This window comes from Callorhinus ursinus, unplaced genomic scaffold (assembly GCF_003265705.2).
Source record: "Callorhinus ursinus isolate GAN/ISIS: 27379988/994484 unplaced genomic scaffold, GSC_fseal_2.0 scaffold8, whole genome shotgun sequence".
NCBI classification, from domain to species: Eukaryota; Metazoa; Chordata; class Mammalia; order Carnivora; family Otariidae; genus Callorhinus; species Callorhinus ursinus.
In genome coordinates this window covers 27,909,870-27,927,568 of record NW_027397070.1, presented here as the reverse complement: position 1 = coordinate 27,927,568, position 17,699 = coordinate 27,909,870, and the positions used below count along the sequence as shown (strand labels likewise).

General features: G+C 42.9%; 2 pseudogenes; both read right to left on the bottom strand.

Annotated features, from left to right (window-relative positions):
* Positions 1-575: 575 nt before the first annotated feature.
* LOC112821899 (large ribosomal subunit protein eL43-like) lies at positions 576-885 on the bottom strand (annotated as a pseudogene).
* A 13,795-nt stretch (positions 886-14,680) lies between these two features.
* LOC112821900 (heterogeneous nuclear ribonucleoprotein D-like pseudogene) lies at positions 14,681-15,880 on the bottom strand (annotated as a pseudogene).
* Between the last annotated feature and the right edge of the window lie 1,819 nt (positions 15,881-17,699).

Sequence of the window (17,699 nt, the reverse complement as noted above, 5' to 3'; positions counted from 1 at the left end):
GGTAGGGATTCGGTTTTATTTTTCTCAATATAGTGAGCCAGTTTTCCCATCTAGTAAACATCCTTTCCCACAGTTTTCCCATCGAGCTGTGTCCTTTCCCACATTTACATGTGGGGACCAAGTTCTACTCTAAACACAGCTCTGTCCCTGAGCCATCTATTATTCGGTTCCATTATCCATTTTTCTGTTCTTGAATCAGTTTCATGGAATGATTGTGACTTAGTAGTATGTCTTAAATATCACCTCTATGTCTTTCTCTTTCCAAGGACACTTAGCTAAATTATGGACTTGTCTTTCCAAATAAATTTTAGAATAAGTTTTCAGTGTTTCTCAAAAAAAAAAAAAAACCCTGCCATTTTGATAAGATTGAATTTATAGGTTAATTTGTTTTTTTGGTTTTTTTTAATTAGAAGGATTTAAAAAAAGATTTTTAAGTTCCAAGTCTTTTGAGAAAGCAAAATTAATACAACACAAATTGGAAGATCTAATTAATAAATTTAACAACAAGCCAAAGTAATTGTTACATAAATTAACCCATTTATTATAGGCTAGGAATGTTTCAAATGGTGGAGCTTCTACTGGTCTTTCAACTCCTTCAGTCTTCTGATGGCTGAATTTACTATGATGGCAGAGGTGGTGTTGTAGGTCCAGGTGCCACCGGCATCGGTTATCATGCAGGACCCGCAATGCCGGATCCCCCCCTGCTCGTCTTTTCATCCTGGTTTTGCCACAGAAGGAGCAAGTGTACTTGGAGTGCTGGCTTATTTCAATCTTCTTCACCATTCTCCTGAGGGAGGCACCATAACGGGACCCGAATTTACCCATGATTCCAAACTTCTTGGTGCATTTAGCCAAGTCGCTGCAAACTTGGGACCCTGGGACCATGACCTAATCCGAAGGCAGATGCTTAACCGACTAAGAGGAAGAGACTCAATGTGCAAGCCTATAGATTAATTTGGGGAGAATTTTCATTTTCATAATATTAAGCTATTCAGTTCATGAGCATGGAATACCTCCCCATTTATTCAGATCTTTCATGTCCTTTTTTTTAAAGATTTTATTTATTTATTTGACAGAGAGAAGAGAGAGAGAGCACAAGCAGGGGGAGCAGCAGGGGCAGAGGGAGAGGGAAAAGGAGAAGCAGGCTCCCCACTGAGCAGGGAGCCCGATGTGGGGCTCAGTCCCAGCATCTTGGGATCATGACCTGAGCCGAGGATAGACAACCGATTGAGCCACCCAGGCTCCCCTCATGTCCTTTAAAAAAAAAGAGAGAGATTTTAAGTAATCTCAACACACAATGTGGGGCTTGAACTCACAACCCTGAAACCAAGAGTCACATGCTCCACTGTCTGAGCCAGCCAGGGGCCCTCTTTTATGTCATTTAATACAGTTTAAAATTTTTCCTCATAGAGCTCAAGTATATTCTCTAATTCCTAGAGTCTTTTGTAGTTTTTGTTGCTAGTGTGAAAGATATCTGATTCTTCTATGACATATTTTCTGGTTGCTTATTGCTAGTGTAAACAAATGCTATTGATTGTTATCTCATCAATTATTTATACCTCACTGGGAACCAGTTGCATAGATTCTTCCCCGGGAGGAGATTTTCATAGGTAGAAAGGGGAAGAAGAAAAAGAACATGAAGCAACGTATGAGGACAAGAGACTCTTCAAGAAGCCCAAAGGCCAGAGAAGAGAGCTGCCAGGTGCTTTGGAAACCAATTTTATCACTTCATCTTTTCCCCTGAAGCTTCACGGAACTATCCTAATTCTCGCATTCAGGCCAGCCTCTTCAGAAATGGGCCCTTCTTTCCTCCATGACTGGCTCCCACATCAGAACCTACCGGAGCTCGGTCAGCCCTCAGCACCGTCTCCACACCCTTGCTAGCAGGCAGTCTCCTGGCACAGCAGCCTCCCCACTGGTCTCCCACATTCCACACTCCCCAAACATCTGTCCCATCCGGTCCGTCCTTTATTGTGTCACTCCTCTACTCAAAACTCTGCCATCTGGGTCCTCCCCACCTTCAGATCAGCAGCTGAGTCATTACTGCTGCTCACAGGACTCTCCGTGAGCGGGTCTCCTGTTTGCCCTCTGACCTCATCACCTCCTGTGCCCACACTCCTACTCACTTTGTTTCACCACCTTAGGCCCCTTGCTATTTCTCCAACTTGGCAAGCACGCTGCAGCCTCAGGGCCAAAATAATTATACATTGTTTCAATAAATACACTCGGCAGCCTGCCTGGGTGGCTCAGTTGGTTAAGCGACTGCCTTCGGCTCAGGTCATGATCCCGGAGTCCCGGGATCAAGTCCCACATCGGGCTCCCCGCTCAGCGGGGAGTCTGCTTCTCCCTCTGACCTTCTTCCCTCTCACTCTCTCTCTCTACCATTCTCTCTCTCTCAATAAATAAATAAAAATCTTTAAATACATTCAGCAGCTTAAAATAACAAAGCTTTATTATTTCTTGTGGTTTTTGAGGGTAGGAAGCTGGGAGTGGCTTAGCTGGGTGGTTCTGATCACTGTCTGGGAGGAGGGAAGCTTGTGGCTATGACTGCAGTCTCATCTGAAGACTCAACTAGGGGAGAATCCCCTTCTCAGCTCACTCACAGGGGTGTCGGCAGGCCCCAGGTCCTCATGGATTTTTGGACTGAGGACCTCAATTCCTTCCTGGATGCTGGCCAGACACTGGCCAGTTCCTCAGCTCCTTGCCACACAGGCCTCTCTATGGAGCACAAAGCAGCTCTCCTGGCAGATGGCTTCCCCTAGGGAGAGTGATATGGGAGAAAATGGGCACCCAGAATAGAAGCTGCAATCTCTTTAAAACCTAATTGCAGAAGTAACATGCCATCAGTTCTTCCATATTCTATGTATGTCAAATTAAGCCCACACCGAAGGGCATGGGAGATAAGTTCCTCCTCTTGAAGAGTATCAAGCATTCATGGACTTTTTAAAAATTTTTTTAGAAGATTTTATTTGGCAGAGAGAGCAAGCACAAGCAGAGGGAGTGGCAGGCAAGGGGAGAAGCAGACTCCTGGCTGGGCAAGAAGCCCACCAGTGCAGGACCCTGGGACCATGACCTGATCTGAAGGCAGACACTTAACTGACTCAGCCACCCAGGTGCCCATCATGGACATATTTTTTATAACAATCACAAGACCTTTGCACTTGTTCTCTCTGCTGGGGATCACTGCACAGCTGACTCCTTCTCTCATTCAGGTCTCTGCTCATCAGAGAGGCTTCCTGTGATCTTCCTATCTGAAATAGCATCATTCTTCATCCCTTTGTTTTTTTTCCCTAGCCCTTGTCATCTGACATATTAGATTTTATTTGTTTATAATTTGTCTTCCCACTAGAATATTAGCTTGGTAAAGGTGTTCTGTTTTACTTAAAATTAAATCCCCAATGCCCTAGAATTATGACTGGCATATAGCAAGCACTCAGTAAATACTTGTAGGGGACGAGGAGAAAGAGAGGGAAGAGAAACCCAGAATATAGGTCCACATCTTTAGTGTCTTCCAGGTGGAGACCTGGTTCATGTCTAGAGCATATTTCATCTGGCCTAGCCCCTTGGATAGCTGGAGGAGTCCCAGGTGCCAGATGGCAGGCCAGGGAGGAACCCGTATCTTTTCTACACATGAGGATTTGTAGTGGGTTGAACTGTGTCCCCAAAAAAGATGGGTTCAATTCCTAATCTCCAGTACCTATGAATGTGACCTTATTTGGAAATAAGGCCCTTACAGATGCTATTAAAAAGGATCATCTTGGGGCGCCTGGGTGGCTCAGTCGGTTGGGCATCTGACTCTTGATTTCCACTCAGGTCACAGTCTCAGGGTTGTGAGATCAAGCCCCGGGTCAGGCTCTATGCTGGGCGTGGAACCTGCTTGAGATTCTCTCTGTCCCTCTCCCTTTGCCCCTCTCCCCTCCTTCTCTCAAAAAAAGGATCACCCCCATGACTTACTTAAAAATTAATGACTCAGATAATTTTTCATAATCCTACATGCCAAATAAAAGCCCTTTCAAATCATATTGTTAACTGCATATGTAATATTTTTAAAAACAACTTTTTAAAAGATTTTATTTATTTGAGAGAAAGCACGAGAAGGGGGAGGGTCAGAGGGAGAAGCAGACTCCCTGCTGAGCAGAGAGCCCAGCACTCCAGACTCCATCCTGGGTCCCTGGGATCATGACCTGAGCCGAAGGCAGACACTTAACCGACTGAGCCACTCAGGATCCCCAACAACTTTTATATGTGCTTCGAATTTTGTCTAAACTCAGGATATACAGGAAACAGTATCACTTGATGTCTCTGGTGAAGGGCACAAGGTTGGGGGAACAAAGGTAGGAGGGATATATTTTTAAGTGTATATTTGACGTTTTATCTTGTGTCATTGTTTTCTTGAACATATACACACACATACACTTAAAAAAAAAATAGCATGGCATTCCCATTGCTTCTGGAAACTGTGATGTAGTTTCCACAGAGTTAAAAGTACCTTTTAGCCAACAATTACTTAATCAAAGTCAAACATCTATGAAACTATTAGTTTGTTTATAAAAAGAACAGTGAGGGAAGCAGAATAGAGGGTTGGAAGATGGGCGGAATTGGGCAATTGTTGGTCAAAGGATACATAGTTTCAGTTTTGCAAGATGAGTAAGTCCTAGAGTATACAGTATAATGCAGATAGTTGACAATACTGTACTGTATATTTTGAAACTTGTTAAGAGGTAGTCTTATATTAAATGTTCTTATCACAAAAGAAAATAAAAAGAGGGAGGGAGGGAGGAAATTTTTAGAGGTGATGGTTAAGTTTATCCCATTGTTTATTATAGTGACATTTTCATGGGTGTATGCTTACCTTCAAATTCATCAAGATGTATACATTAACTATGCACAGCTTTTTGTATATGTCAATCATACTTCAATTAAACATATTTTAAGAAAAGAACAGCAGGATTACTAATAACAGTTTGGCAAACAGTTGTGAGATTTTGGTCCTTGAAATCTGTTTGCAAATCAGATTTGTCTTCCTCTACCTGTTTAATCTTTTTTATAACTTTGGATTGTTAGGGTATGTTTGCATCTCCTAAAATAAGTAAATAAATCTTTTTTTTTTTTAACAGTGACCCCCGAACAGTGGCCATTTTTGGTTATTTTTTCTTTCCAGGTAGAAAGGTCAGAGAGGCATATGTGTGAATGTTAAGCTTAAGGAAAATGATTAATATATCCATCAATAAGAAGGTATATTTGGGTGGGGAGCAAAAAAAAAGTATTTTCAGAGGCCCAAAAGAAAACTATACTCACTGATATTCATTTATTCTTTCATTCCAACGTATTGCCTACACGTGCCTCATGATGCATTAGAGGCTGAAGATAAAATCAACAAGGTAGTTAATATGCTCTCAAGATGGTGACAGACTTGTAACTGAGGATATATCATTCACTGTGATGGACACAAAAAAATAGCACACAGTAGCCCACAAGAAAGGAGTGAATTGCCATGCAGGGGAACATCCGGGAGCTTCAAGAAGACAGATTAAAAGTCCTATAAATGATTGGGGGGAGGAGCAAGATGGCGGAGGAGTAGGAGACCTAAATTTCGTCTGGTCCCAGGAATTCAGCTGGATAGGGATCAAACCATTCTGAACACCTACGAACTCAACAGGAGATTGGAGAAAAGAATGGCAGCAACTCTCTGAACAGAAAAGCGACCACTTTCTGGAAGGTAGGACGTGCGGAGAAGTGAATCCAAGGTGATATTCGGGAAGATATACGGTGGGGGAGTGGGCCTCTGTCGGCCGCTTCTGGCAAGCGATAAAGCAGCAGAGCACAAAATCAGAACTTTTAGAAGTCGGCTCTGCTGAGGGGTGTCGCTCCGGTGGCTAAGCGGGGGGTGGAACACTCACTGGGACAGTGTGGTCTCAGGACTGTCGGGGTCACAGAAAGACCGGGGGTGCCTGAGTGCGGCAGAGCTCCCAGGTATCAGAGTGGGGAAGATCAAAATCCTAGAGGAGAACACAGGCAACAACCTCTTCGACCTCAGCCGCAGCAACGTCTTCTAGAAACATTGCCAAAGGCAAGGGAAGCTAGGGTAAAAATGAACTATTGGGATTTCATCAAGATACAAAGTTTTTGCACAGCAAAGGAAACAGTCAACAAAACCAAAGACACCTGAGAGAATGGAAAAGGTATTTGCAAATGACATATCAGATAAAGGGCTAGTCTCCAAAATCTATAAAGAACTTATCAAACTCAACACCCAAAGAACAACTAATCCAATCAAGAAATAGGCAGAAGACATGAACAGACATTTCTGCAAAGAAGACATCCAAATGGCCAACAGACACATGAAAAAGTGCTCAACATCCCTCAGTATCGGGGAAATCCAAATCAAAACCTCAATGAGGTACCACCTCACACCAGTCAGAATGGCTAAAATTAACAAATCAGGAAATGACAGATGTTGGCAAGGATGCGGAGAAAGGGGAACCCTCCTACACTGTTGGTGGGAATGCAAGCTGGTGCAACCACTCTGGAAAACAGTATGGAGGTTCCTCAAAAAGTTGAAAATAGAGCTACCCTACGACCCAGCAATTGCACTACTAGGTATTTACCCCAAAGATACAAATGTAGTGATCCGAAGGGGTACGTGCACCCCAATGTTTATGGCAGCAACGTCCACAATAGCCAAACTATGGAAAGAGCCTAGATGTCCATCAACAGATGCATGGATAAAGAAGATGTGGTATATGTATACACACACACACACACACACACACACACACACACACAATGGAATATTATGCAGCCATCAAAAAACCCTACAAAATCTTGCCATTTGCAACGACGTGGATGAAACTAGAGGGTATTATGCTAAGCGAAATAAGTCAATCAAAGAAAGACAAGTATCATATGATCTCACTGATATGAGGAATTCTTAATCTCAGGAAACGAACTGAGGGTTGCTGGAGTGGTGGGGGGTGGGTGGGATGGGGTGGCTGGGTGATAGACATTGGGGAGGGTATGTGCTATGGTAAGTGCTATGAATTGTGTAAGACTGATGAATCACAGACCTGTACCTCTGAAACAAATAATACATTATATGTTAAAAAAAGAAGAAGAAGAAGAAGAAGATAGTAGGAAGGGAAAATGGGATCGAGCCCCGCATCGGGCTCCCTGCTCAACAGGGAATCTGCTTTTCCCTCTGCCACTGCCACTGCTTGGGCTCTCTCTCTTTCTATCAAATAAATAAATAAAATCTTTTTTTTTAAAAAATGTAACATTCTTGCCTAATTCAGGTCTTCAGTGACTTAGTTCATGCATTGCACTACCCTTTGCAAAATTTCACTGTTAAGAGCTGGACATATAGTTCATAAATCTATTTACAGTGGTATGGTTCTATCAAGAGGTTAGCTTATTAGTACCAACCAATTTTTGCTAACGGACATTATTTCTGTACTATGGCAGATGTGCGAGCTGCTTCTTGCCTCTCTCTTAGCTCTCCTGTCCTCGGGCGCATGGCTGTCCACGTGTCCCAGCCCTCCTTGTGGACTGAGCCTGGCCCATCAAAACCTCGCATGCTTGACCCATCCTGCCCTTTGCGCCTTGCAGCTAGCTGGAACCGAGATGACCACCAGGGCAAGCTTGGGAGCCACCAGTTAAAGACAGCAGAGCCTCCGTCAGCTCCAGTGCACCCCACTGACCGGTGGGGATGACCTAGCACTGTTATGTGAACAAGAAATGAGCGGTAACGTATTTGAGCCCTTATATGTTTTTAGAGCAGTTAGCCTTTTTTAACTCATAGCAAAATTCTTCTCTTTTACTTTTTTGGGGAGGGAGGCGACACACCAAAAAAGGACAAGTGGAGGGAAATCTAATTATAATGTTTGTGCTAGGCCTCTGTCATTTGCCCCTTTAGACTCAGGCTCTATCCTTCTGTATCCTGCTTTTAGCCCCTGAAGGCTGACCTACACCATGGGCCTCTCAGGCCTCTGAGTGTGTGGTGATGAGAGGGAGGGCGGAGGGGGAGGGCAGGGTATTTCTTTCGCGGGCTCACTCCCTGTGAGGTCCTAACGGGAGTCCATGGCTCCTCTCAATCTGGCCGGTTTACAGGAGGGTCTCACTCCTTCCGGATTCAAATAGCGGTTCCCTGCCCTTGTCCGTGTGGCTTTGTCTCAGCTTGGCTGCCACAGCAAAATACCACACACTGGGTGCTCACACAGCAGAAGTCTCTTTCTCACGGTGCTAGAAGCTAGGAAGTCTCTTTCTCACGGTGCTAGAAGCTAGGAAGTCCGAGATCGGGGTGCCAGGGTGGTCAGGTTCCGGCGACAGCCCTCCTCCTGGCTTGCAGATGCCTGCCTTCCTGCTGTGTCCTCAGAGAGAGGGAGAGAGAAAAAGAGAGAGGGAGAGAGAGAGAGAATGAGGGAGAGAATGTTCTTTGGTTCCTTCTCCTAAGCACGCTGATCTCATCATGGCAAACCCTGCGTGAACTTATCTAAACCCGATTACCTCCCACGACCTAACACCATAACATTAGGGGTTAGAGTTTCAATACCTGAATTTGGGGGTGGGATACAGACATTCAGTCTGTCACAGACTTAGGCACGTGTTGTCAGCCAGACTGCTAGGAGACCCACGTTACTCCAGCATTTTTTGCAATGACTCCAGGCCCACACCTTGGCATGGTCTGTCTGTAAATAAACCCTCTTAGGATCATCCCACTTTGAGTGGGCCATCTGTTTGCTGTTCACACTCTGATCGAGACAGTCTTGCTTCACCTTCACTCTCAAAACTAATAGGAACAAATACTGTACATATTGCCTGAAACGAGTAAGCAGTTTTATATTTTAGGGCAATCAATAACAATCCCAAGCAATAATTCCCATGCAAATTACTACATCTCTCTCTTCAGTGGTACTTTGAACTTCCTGGCATCTCCAGATTCACCTCAGGCCACAAACCCAAACCTAAAAAGGAAGTCTCCTTAACTTTAAGGTCAAAATTTGAATCCTTAGCCTGGCATTCAAGGGCTTTCATAATCTGGTCTCTCTCTCTTTCCTCTCCGGCATTATCATCTCCATTTCCTCCCCCAACCTCCTTCCCCACCCTACAAGCTGGGAGAAACGTGACTCTGACCCTGCACATCACAAGCCTTCTCTCTGGATTGCCTCCCATCTTCCTCCTCATTTAACTCCTGGTAGTCTTTCACCTCTGTCTTGCTGGGGCATCTACACCCAAGCCCCACCCGCACCCACCGTGCACATACACACCTTCCCGGGTTGGAGTGGGCACTCCTCCATGCCCCCATCATGTTGTGCCTACCTACCTACATCACACCACTTTACTACCTGCCCCCTGACTGCTGGATTGCGATTCTCTTAAGGACCGGAATTGCCTATTATTAAAGTCTGTATCCCCACAACAGGTCCTTAACATATGTGTTTGTTGAATGCATAAGCCTCCACTAGTTTTAGGCTTTTGTTAAAAACTTGCATGTGCACTGAAATTCCTGTAGGGGAGCTGGATAGAGCTGGAATGAGGATTCGGGCACACCCCTCTTCTGTTCCCATCACTCCTCTACAAGAGTTGGAGACTTGGGGAAAAAAAACCTTGTTTCCCTTCCAGAATCTCTACATCCCCACTTCCCCATGGAATGAAGAGATAATTTCATCACCCCTGACTTTCACATGTTCAACTCATCACAAATTCCCAATATATAGGATCTGAAGTACTGAAGTTTTGCTGTTAAACATATTGAATTTTATTTTATTTTATTTTCTGAATAGGTAATACATTGTCATGGGTCAAAACCAAAATGCATAAAAATTTATACAGTGAAATGTCTCCCTCCACCATAGCCCACGTCTCCATTAACCCAGTTTGTATACTCCATATATGTCCCTCTTAACATATACTTGGTTCCAGAGTTGTTTAGTGCACCTGCAAGCAAATTGCAAATATACATTCTTATTTTTTGCTCTTCTTTACCAAAGCATGACATACTTTTTTGAACTGTTTTGTTTTGTTTTTTTTACTTACCATGTTTTGGAAACTTTTCTTTACCTGTTCAATCCTTGCCTCCTACTCTTTTGTACAGCTGCATAGTATTCTAGCATGTGGGTGTATCATAGTATCTTTAACCAAACCTTCATTGGTAGACTTTTGAGTTGCTTCTAAGTTTTTTTGCAAACAATGCTTAAAATGATGTACATTTCATCTTGATATGATGCCATATGATTCAACGTATAATTCTTCTAACATTTTGACTTTATACCTTGCTTCAAAAAACACTTCATTTGTGGGCCAGCTAATATATGACATTTGCTAAAGGATAAATTAAGGTTAGACCATAGATCAATGACCTGAAAAAGTTATTTAACTTTATGAGTTCACTTCTGGGCATTTATCCACAAGAATGTTGGATGATTTAGCAGAGTATGAGTTCATTTCAATAGAGCAAGCAGTGTATGTGTAAGCTTTGCAGGTTTTGCCAAGGTCATTTGCACAAAGCAGCATTCAGGGTTCCCCTTGGGGAAAAGCTCAATCATTTTGGTACTTTTGATGATCAGTAATACTTTAATATTATTTGGTATGCTAATGCATTGTATTCAGCAGACGTTTACAAAACGGGGAAGGACTCAGCCTCCAGAGTAGCAAAGGCATAATGCATCGGTATCAAGACTCTGCTCATTCCAGAGGCTAAGAGGTTCAGTTGGGGGTTTTCTGACTGCTCCCAAATACAGAACAGAATTCTGTGTGGGATTCTTTATGGTAATCCTGCACATACCTGCTGCTCTAGAGGCTGGTGTTCCATTTGGCCAAAGGGAGATTGCCTCCAGCTGCCCTTCTTATGTGGTGGTTGTCGGGGTTGCCTAGTGAGGAGAGCCCTCAGACATGGCAGGTGCTGCATCTGCTGGAGGGCAGTGATGGTTTGGGAAGGGCCAAATGACTACTACTAGAATCTACCAAAAGCTTGTAAGAGCTGATTTCCTCAAGTGGGTGGGGGCACTATGGGTGGGGTCTTATGAAGCTGCTCAGCCTAAATAATGTCTGGGCTTAAGACCAAACCGTAAGACCAGATGCACCTCCCTTCAGGAAGGATGGGCCTCGAGGTCCTCTGAGGCGGAACCAACTGAGGACACTCCACGAGGCCACACCAACCTCCGCCAGACCTTGTTTGCGGGGCCTAGAGATCTAAACTCACTTAGAGGAGCAAAATGCTCCATATCCTTTATCTCTTTACATGTATATTTTATACTTTCCAGTTTGAAGATCTTCTGATTTAAGAAAATAAACCTGAAGAAAAAGGCAGAGATAAAATTAGAGGCCTAAGTTAGAGGGAACTATTGCTGAAGAATATAGGCTTACAGCCTTGTTCTGGATAGTTTTCACAAATGTTGGCTTTATTTTGAACTTTAGCCTTCATAACCCCTTCTGGGTTTCTGGTAATGGTTTCATATCAATTTTGCAGATTTCTGGAACTCTCTCCAACTCACTCCATCTCTTTCCATCTCCCCAGTCCTCTGTTTGGAAACCCCAATGCAGAGGAACTACTCTGTTACATTTCTGATACGTATTAGGTACAATTTTTAAATGATATTGCTATTTCCATGTGTGTTTGTTTATTTCCTGCCACAAGTTTCCAATGAGCAGTTACCAGGCAGGCCCAGTTCCAGTCACTTGGATGCCTTAGTGAGCAAAACTAGTAAAAGCATGTCTCCACACTGAAGGACGGAATGGTAGATGAAGAGTTTGTGTGATCAATATTTGAACATGGGTCAGTTTAATACATTTTTTCCAGTGCTTCTTAGGTTTTAATATGGTCCTGAGAGAAAGATGAGCCCTTCTGTGGACTGTTTTCCCTTTTCTTCTTTCTTCTTCAATTTTCTCAAACATTTCCTTGGCCTTCCCCCAACACACACACACACACACACACACACACACACACACACACACATTCTTGTTTTATCCTGTATTTAATCTAACTACAGTAATAATTCTTCATATCTTGTTTCACAGTTTTCTTGCATAGTCTGAACTTTTTACTTTTGTTTGGGAGAGTTATATCTACTACAGAGTAAGGCCCAGGTGGGCAGAAATCACAACACACACACACACACACACATACACATCTGTCTTTGTGAACCTCCTGACTGAAACCACATTCAATTTGGTGCTTAATTAAAAATTTGTATTATGACAATATTTGTATGTTTCAGTTATCTATTGCGGTGTAACAAACAAACCCAAAATTTAGTGCTTAAAACAACAGTCATTTTATTTGCTCATGATTCTGTGGATCAGGAATTTGGGCTGGGCTTAGCTGAGTGGTCCTTCTGTTTCATATGACAGTGCCTGGGCTCACTAATATGGCTGCCTTCAGCTGGGAGTTTGACCAGGGCCAGGTTGTTTGAGGTGTCATCAGGCGTCTTTCCTCCAGACTCTGTCCAGCAATGATGGGACTTCTTGCATGGCAGCTGGCTTGCAAGATAGAGACACAGACTTGGAAATTATGCATCACTTCTGTCACATTTTATTGGTCAAAACAGGTCCCAGAACCAGCACAGGTTAAAGAGGAGAGGAAACAGAGGCACCTGGGTGGCTCAGTTGGTTGAACATCCAACTCTTGATTTCAGCTCAGGTCAGGATCTCAGGGTTGTGAGATCAAGCCTGTATGGGTCTCCGTGCTCAGCAGGGAGTCTGCTTGAGATTTTCTCCCTCTTCTTCTGCCCCTCCCGGCTCATCCTCTCTATCTATCTCTAAAATAATAAATAAATAAAATCTTTACCCCAAAAAAGAGGAGAGGAAACATACTCCACCTCCCCCAATTATGAGGGGAGTGGCAAGGTCACAGTGCACAAGAGCATGTAGGATGGGAGATGCCACTGCAGTATCCTTGGAAACATGAGCTACCACACTCTATAGACCTGTTCTGTGTTAGCTGGTAATCCACTATAAATCCCAGTTCTGGGCAGTAGTATTGAATCTAATCTTAGTTTGCTTTCTCCTTGTATGTCTGGCTGCTTTTTATTAATCAGCACTTTAGCTTGAATGGATGTTTTGAATTATAATCCTGACTTCCATGTGTATCTGTCAGTATGTTCGGTTTCAAGGCACAGGAAGCAATTCTGGCTCACTTAAGCAGAAAGGGAATTTTCATTGGCTTATCACTTTGTTTACAGAAGACAGGAAGGTTGGAGAACTAGACATAGAACAGAGACAAAACCTAAGGAAGGCTGGTGTGAAGGCATATCCACAGTGGTACCACAAGGACACTCTGCTCAGGGCTCTAGTGCTAACATTGCACTCACTAGGCTGTGGGGCTCTCAGTGCCACTGGGCCTGGGCCTGAGATTTTCATTCTTTCCCTTATGGTTCCAAGTCCTGCATAGGAACAACCAGTTGTCCAACTCTCCTTGCTCCATCCTTGACCAGGAAATGAGGTGAGGGCCCCTTCCACTTTAAAGGTTGGGGCTAAGAGTATTCTGCCTCCTACCTAGACTTACATGATGGAGTGTTCCCCACAAATACAAAGAGCTACCCAGTACTGAACATCCAGTCATTGCTAAAAGTATTAAATTGTCCTGATCTGGCCCCTGCTACCTCTCTGACCTCAACTCCTATTCATTCCACTCTAGCCTCAATGTAAAACACCAAGTATGCTTCTGCCTCAGGGCCTTGGTGTATGCAGTTTTCACATGTGAAATGCTTGTCCCCAAATACCTGCATGACTCTCTCACACACCTTATTTAAGTCTTCCAATAGTGATTTTATCTAAAATTGTAACTCTTCACCCCACACCTTCTGTTCTATGGGGCAAGGATTTTAACCTGTTTTGTTCAGTGTTGCATCCCCAGCATCTAGAACAATGCCTGGAACATAGTAAGTGTTCAATAAACACATCTTCAGTAAATGAATGTAGAGCCAGTATCTACAGGAGCCCTTTGAAACCCCTTTGAAACACATTTGTTATATGGTTGACAATGATTCTTCTTAGAGTTTAATCCTTCTACCAATATATCTGCCTGCAATATGGTTTCCTCATTTTAAATTGTGCAAGGCAAATGAAATTTTCTGATAGGTTAAAAAATTGTTTAATTTATTGTACCCTTTCCTTCAATCAGGCTTATCCCTTTGCCTAGAAGGAAATTAGGTGAGTCAGACAGGATCATTTATTGTAAAACCATACCTTATGCTTGATTCTCTTCTCAGCATTTCTAAATTGATATTTTGCTGATTTATTGTACTACTTTTCAGGGTATTGCTGTGAGCTTAATAATTTTCAAGGTCATTGCTTTCATCTTTCATTCAGAAAGACATGAAGTTGGACTTTTTCCAGTTTTCAGGAATGTATTAGTCCTTGGGACCTGCCACGAGCAAAGCAGAACAACAGTGACCTTGACTGATCCATGATCTATCCCAGAAGGCAAAACATCTGGCCCTGTAGATTCGAACACATTGTTAGTGTTCAGGTAGTCGTGAGTGAGGCAAAAAAGTTTACGGAGAACTTACTGAGAGCAGAGTTTGTCCTGGATCTTCCCTTTCTGTGGTTTGGTGACCTAACTCCTCATCAGCGAAGGTGACATCAATGGAGGAGTTAATCAAGCTCTGCCATTTGCACAACTTGGGCAAAGAGGAAACAGGAGGGAGGGGATCCAGCAAGCTTTTTTTTTTTTTTTCACATAAGGAAGCATTTATTTGAGGTTTAACATGGAATCATACAAATAAAATTTGTATAAACACAAATCCACGTCGAGTCATAACACAGATAGCAAAAGACAAAGTAAAAACAAAGAAAACTAATTGGCGGCTATATACAGTTGGACAGTTGTGTCTTGTACACTAGAAAGTCTTTTACAAAATAATCATCTTAGATCAACAGAAGACCAATCTTCAATGTCGTCCTGCAAGATGGGTTAACTTTAGCAATCTCCTCCTGTCTTCTCCAACATTCTCCTTTAGTATGGCTGGTAATTGTTTTGGTGATTGCCACCCCCTCGAGACGCCTTGCCGTAAGCGCTCTGTTGCCCACTGTAGTCTGCATATCGCTGTCCATATCCATAGTTCCCACAGTTATACCCAGTATAATCATAGCCGCCATAGCCACTATAGTTTTGATCACCACCATAGGCACTATTGTAATTTCCATATCCTTGATCATAATAGTTATTAAATCCTTGGTTCCAGTTTTGGCCCTGACCTCGTCCACGACCCCTAGTACCACCTCGTCCACCAGCTGCAGCACCTCTTCCTCCTTTTTGTTGTTGCTGTTGCTGCCTGTATACCTCTTTGGGTTGTGCAACTTTGATTTCACACTTCCCAGAACCAATTTGATGATATCTGCTTTCTAACAATTTCTTTACTGGCTCTTCGTCTGTATATGTAATAAAACAAAATCCTCTTCTTTCATTTGTTTTTGTATCCATAGGAAGTTCAATATTTTCAATCTCTCCAAAGGCTCCAAAATATTCTTTAATTTGTTCTTCAGAAGTATCTGGGCTCAATCCACCCACAAAACCCTTTTGGGGGGTTCTTTCCCTTTTAAAGCTTTGGCCCTTTTGGGGTCTATCAATTTGCCATCCAATTTGTGTTCTTTCAGTTCCAAAACCTTATCAACACTAGCAGCGTCTTTGAAAAGCACAAATCCAAATCCTCTTGATCTTCCAGTCACTGGATCTGTTTTTATTGTACAGTCTACAACTTCCCCAAATCGAGACAAATATTCAGTCAGATCTTTCTTGCTTGTATCCCAGCGCAAGCCTCCAATAAACATTTTGCCGTCATCCTGCTGATTCTTGCTCGCGTTGATCTCGGATCCCTCTGCGAATTCCTCTATGTTGCTGTACTCGTTCATGTCCTCCATGGTGGCGGAGTCGTCGGCCGTGGGGTGCTGGCGCGTAGGCGGGTCGCGGCAGCAGCGGCGGCGGCACAGCGTTGTATGGAGCTGGATTTAAAATGGCGGCGGAAGAGGATCCAGCAAGCTTTAACAGGTGCTTCATGCCATTTCACATGTGTGTTCCTGCCAGAGGGCCAGTTTCTGTGGCCTGTTTCAGATGATATTTCCCTGTTTATATAATAACTGGTAAAGATGATCTCTCACTTGCTCCTTCATCCAACCATCCACTCATTCATGGACAACTTACTGCCTAAGCACCTACTCTGTACCAGGCATTGTGGTTATAACAGTGAACAAAACAAAGTTCCAGCTTTCAGGAAGCATATGACTAATTGCACCACCTAGTTTTTATAATTCTTGCTTTAATGACCACAAATATATACAGAAGAGAATGTTGATGGCTGACACTTTTACTATCCCCCCCAAAAAGCAAAAAGCCTTGGGTCAAAAAATGGGCAAAAGGGAGGGTTCAAGCCCAATTCTTATTCATATTCCTAGCAAGCAACAACCTGACATATTGAGAAGAGGTGAATGATGACATTCTACCTGCCCACTCACCCCAGGCCTCTGTCACACCATAACACTGCCTCCTTGTTACAAGTCTTCACCTAATGATATCACCCTGCTGTTCTGGGATATATGCAGTGGGCAGGTGCTCAAGGGCTATAAGTATTATAGCATTTGGGGCAACATTACCCCAGAAAATTCAAACTTTTCCATGTAAAACAGAAAATATTTGTAAACCATTTTCTCTCACCATTCCCATCCTGTTAATTTGGTGCAGCCCATTGGGTTTCCAGCTTTGAAGCTTGCCTGTTTTCCATCCATTATTTGCCCCAGAGAAGCTGTGCCTATGAGCCTCAGGCTTTCACCCCAGGATATTTTGACAGAGTTGGTGTTCAGTGAATATTGAGCACCTAGAATGTGAGAGGCAAGGTATTTTCCAGCATAGGTAGTGAGCAAAAATTAAAGCAATCTCTGAGAATCTGGATTAAAAGGGATAAAAATCAAGATAAATCATGCACAGCCATTTGTTGTAGATCCTCAGTTCTGCACTGAATTGAAGATCTACACAAACATTTCAATGTTTGAAGTGTCCAAACATTCTCTTTGAACTCTTTCCTTGATTCCACATTCTCCTGCTTTTCTTCCCAACTCTATGGCTGCTTCTCAGTCTGTTTTGTGGGTTCCTACCTCCCATTTGACCTCTATTTGTTGGAGGTCATGGCTCAGTGTTGATAAACCTCTTCTCCATCCAAGCTACACTTTCTCCATAGGTGATCTTACCACACACTGTCTTTAATTGCTACATATAATTTTAATTCAATTACTTCATATATGTATTAATTACTACATATATAGGAGGAAAGGCAGGAGGGGGGAAAGGGGGAGACAGGAAGAGTCCATTTAATTACTGTATATATATTACTTTAGTTACTACATAGAGAAAGTGAGAGATGAATTGTGGAGAGAGAGGGAGAAGGAAGAGAGAAGGCATATAAATACAGCACAGTAACTCATGTTTGCATAGTTTCAGCCCCACTCTCTCCTCTGAACTCCAAATCCATATATTCAATGCCTTCTTAACATTCTCTCCTTGGATGTTTCAAAGGCACTACAGACTCAACATGTCAAAACTGTATTCATATTCTCTCTCTCAAACCCTGGTCTTTCTTTGCTCCTGATATCTTTGAACGGTGCTTCCCATTCATTCACTTGGTTATGCAAGGTGAAAATTCACAATTTACTTGGACGCTTCCATGTCTCTTATTTTTTTTTGTTTTTTTTTTTAAGATTTTATTTATTTGAGA